The 3,868-nt window shown below is 29.9% G+C and overlaps 1 long non-coding RNA gene across 1 annotated transcript; it reads left to right on the forward strand.

Annotated features, from left to right (window-relative positions):
• Positions 1 to 1,634: 1,634 nt before the first annotated feature.
• On the forward strand, positions 1,635 to 3,646 carry LOC111614323. Its single transcript, XR_002754907.1, has 3 exons — positions 1,635 to 1,665; positions 3,295 to 3,421; positions 3,496 to 3,646. It is a non-coding gene; the product is annotated as an uncharacterized LOC111614323 (long non-coding RNA).
• Positions 3,647 to 3,868: the final 222 nt, after the last annotated feature.

Here is a 3,868-nt window from a genome sequence, read left to right on the forward strand (position 1 = left end):
ATATAGTTAAACTGTCTGTTCACTCTTATGACTTCCATGTGCCAACTTATATGTAATTCTGTTCTCGAAATTAATTATAAAAGACTGAGACAGTCAGGCGATATGGAAATTTATAGATTTACAATTTTTCTAAAATTGCAGCACAATAATTTTTTTATAGACGCAATATTTACAGAGAACGTACAGTACGTCCCTCCGCGAATAAGTAATTATCTAGAAGTAATTTGTTTCCTGTCAAAATTTACTGCTAGACATTTTAACAATAGAATTTAATAAGACATATTCTAGTGTTATTAAATTCGTTTAACACAAAACTTAGCAAAAAATAAATATAAAAATTGAAGAAAAATGCAAATTTTTAACGTTTGTTTATGTTATAGTTCGAAAGACATGATTTTAAAGGGACGACGCAGTGGCAGGGGAAACGTGATAAGACTCGTCTGAATTAACGCTAACTTATCACGGTAAAATGTCTCTTTATATAAAGTACGAATAACAACTTAAAAGGCGTTTAAACAAGAACTGTAAAAACCAATTAACGTCAAGAAGGTCTCGCATACAATTGTCATAGGAAGATAGAGTTTCTCTAGATTATTTATTTCCTGATAGAGAAAACAGTGACCTCATTCTTCGAATTAGAGACAGTTTACTGGACAATGGCGAATTCAAGCTTAAATTGCCGCACAACTTTTTTTTTTATGATTTTAATCGAGATAATGAGTTTTATTCACTTGATATCAAGTACTTTGTAGTTAAATGAAAATACAAAGAAGACAACATGGCGTTATGATACTAAACAGTGTTTCTAGAATCGTATATTTAATTATGTCCTTACCGTCAATTAATTACAGTTTATAGCGAACAGAATTACATAGACCCTAAAAAATATAAAGCACAATTCAGAAATTAAAAAACGTAACCATTAGAATTCACTCGCGTGTGCCCTCATTCAGCGCAATGCAAATTAATATAACTACGCAGCATACAAAATATTCCTGTATATCTAATGTATAAACTATATTAATGATGCTAACAGGTTATAGTTCTCAATATCGTGTTTTTAAGACTACTGAAATTTCGCATTTTATTTTATTAATTATGAAGTTTTCTTAATTTATATTTATTCAATTTGCAATTATTTTACTTAACATCATAATTAAAATTGAAATCGGAAAGAAAATCTTGGGTAAGCCACCCAAAAAAAAACATGTATAATAATCCAGAAATATTTTTCAGAAGTGACGAAGGTTATAAGGAAAGGAAAAAACTATTGTTGCCCGCTTTTCGCCCAAAAGTATTGCATTCATTTATTCCGATAATCGAGAAGAATGCCAGAAAATTAGTTGAGGTGCTGATGGAAAACGAGAAAGTTTTCGTAGTACGTGTGGTTAAACTGTGCGGATTTAATATTTTGTATGGTATGCAGAATTCATTTTATGTTTAATCTGATTAATTTATACTGTATTTCATTTATTAAGATTTATGATAAATTCTTCATATAAATTATTGACAATAAAAGTTATTAAAAGTGTCATATTTTATAATTATTAGAAAAATAAATGAAAATTACATTATAAANACATTTAGTTAATTGGGGCATTTTGTTTTCCAAGAGGTTTCTACTTTCAGAGAAACAACTTCTTACTATGAGAAATTAATAAACGCGTAAGTATTTACTTTCAGATGTTGAAACCAGGAGAAAATGCAAATTTTAAATAAGCTATTTTCGATCTGTTGTTTCTTCTTTTACTTTCATAAAATAGATTTTATTCCATAAAGTAACTGACTCGAATTTCTCTTATTTGATTTCTACTTTTTGCAACATAACTCTGCTAAGCAATTGTATTTTAACTACGTATGTGAATACATACTATGAAACCGTTTATGCAAGTCATCTTTCCTGAAAATAGTAATGCATTCAGTTCATTAGATTTTTTGTTGGAATTTATTTATATAAGCCTAAACATCTTTCTCTTTCTACTTGTAATGAAAACTACACCTTGTCATAACATAGCTATGCATAAAAAAACCTCAATAGTATGAATACTTTCAAATCTGTCTATTCAGTGAAGTTAACGACGCATTCAGGATGTTCGAATTCTCCTGTTTCATTCAATCACTTTTCACGTCTATGTGAAATGCCAGTCTGTCCCGGCATGGTGCAAACACACGACCAAAATCTTGGTTTTCAGAGAACTAAACGGTTTGGCCACTGGTGGGACAATGTCGGTTTAATAGATCGGTTCAATAGATATACGTACGAAGAGTACGAGTTTGAATTTTTAAATGAACACAATGGTTTCTCTTTTACACGTTATGCATCTGATGTGACTTGTATCACGAACCTGAAATTATTTTTTTCTATCAACAACTTAGGTACACTTGATATGATGCTCAGAATTGTTTTCTTATTGAAAGATTTATGCATATCGTGAGCAAGATACGATTTCAAATCCTTATATTATCTAGATTCGCTTGTTTTTTCAATTCAAAATTATCACAGTACCGGGTTGCAATAGTCTTAAATTTTGGTAGTGTCTTGAACTTGTAAATCTTACTATTCCTGTTAAAAATAAAATGGTGCCATATATCTATCTCCGTTTAAGGAAAAATGTGTGAATTGAGACATTCGTAACTAACTAGATAATTCTATATAGTTAATTCAGACGTCTTGCTCATATACTTTAAAATTTAGTCTCTTTATTCATCTATCTAACATTTTTCTCCGTATTAAGGAAGAAAAGACACATCAGAAAAACGTTAGTAAAAATTTATACGTTTCCAAAAATTATTTATTGTTACGTTACAATTCCGGCCTGGAATTTTTAATCATATTTTTAATTTATTTAGTTAAAAATATATGGTCTTTACCCAAACTGGTGGTGGTTTGCCCCTGTACCCCATACTTTTTTCGTTAGCAATGTAATTGTTCCGGATATTTATCAAACACCTTTCAGAAGAAAATATTTGAATTAAAACAACATGACTTCCGGTTAGCATCTGTAGTTCACATTTAGTTAATTGGGGCATTTTGTTTTCCAAGAGGTTTCTACCTTGTGTCAGCTATTATCTACCTATCTCTTTTTCGAAATTAAGAAAAAACAGACAGGCAAACGGAGAACAGTTCAAATTTATATATCTAAATTTTTTTTCAGATTACACCACATCAATTTTTGAGAATTTCAGAAGAATAAATATTTATATTATATTATCGCAATATCAAAATATTTGAACATTTTATATTAGAATTTTACATTTGAACATGCCACGTTTCATGAATTATTTATTTTATAGAACATTTAAGCCAGTACCTGATAGATCAATTAATTTTCTGATGTCGTTCGACTGCTTCTTTTATTTAACACCAAAAGGGAGAGAATTTAGATCAAACAAGGAAACTTTAAGGAAATTAACAAAAAAGGTTCGTAAAAAATTCTCGCTCTCGAAGAATAATTACACACAAAAATTTTTCTTAAACTTCAATTCTGTTTCTAGATAATTGCTGAAAAAATTCGACGACGTGAAGACGAAGAAAACACGACCGAAATTAATGGAAATCGAAAATCTCTGTTGGACTTTCTCTTGGATGCTAGAGATAAAAATCCAGAACTGTCAATTGAGAGCATTTGCGAAGAGATCGAATTTTTTCTTGGCGCTGTAAGTGGAGTACATATTTCTTTTTATTTGACATTTTGAATCCACAAATACAATCATCTGGTACGATATTTCTTCGTAAATAATTGAGAAACCTGCCCTCGCTTATATTATGCGTAACTGAATACAAGCTTAGTAGGTTTATTTTTAGTTAATTACATTTTGCACACTGTGAGCACAATAGTAAAATTATTGATAAGCCGTGTATAATTCG

Source organism: Centruroides sculpturatus, unplaced genomic scaffold, assembly GCF_000671375.1.
Source record: "Centruroides sculpturatus isolate CEXI.00-Female unplaced genomic scaffold, Cexi_2.0 scaffold2047, whole genome shotgun sequence".
Classification (NCBI taxonomy): Eukaryota; Metazoa; Arthropoda; class Arachnida; order Scorpiones; family Buthidae; genus Centruroides; species Centruroides sculpturatus.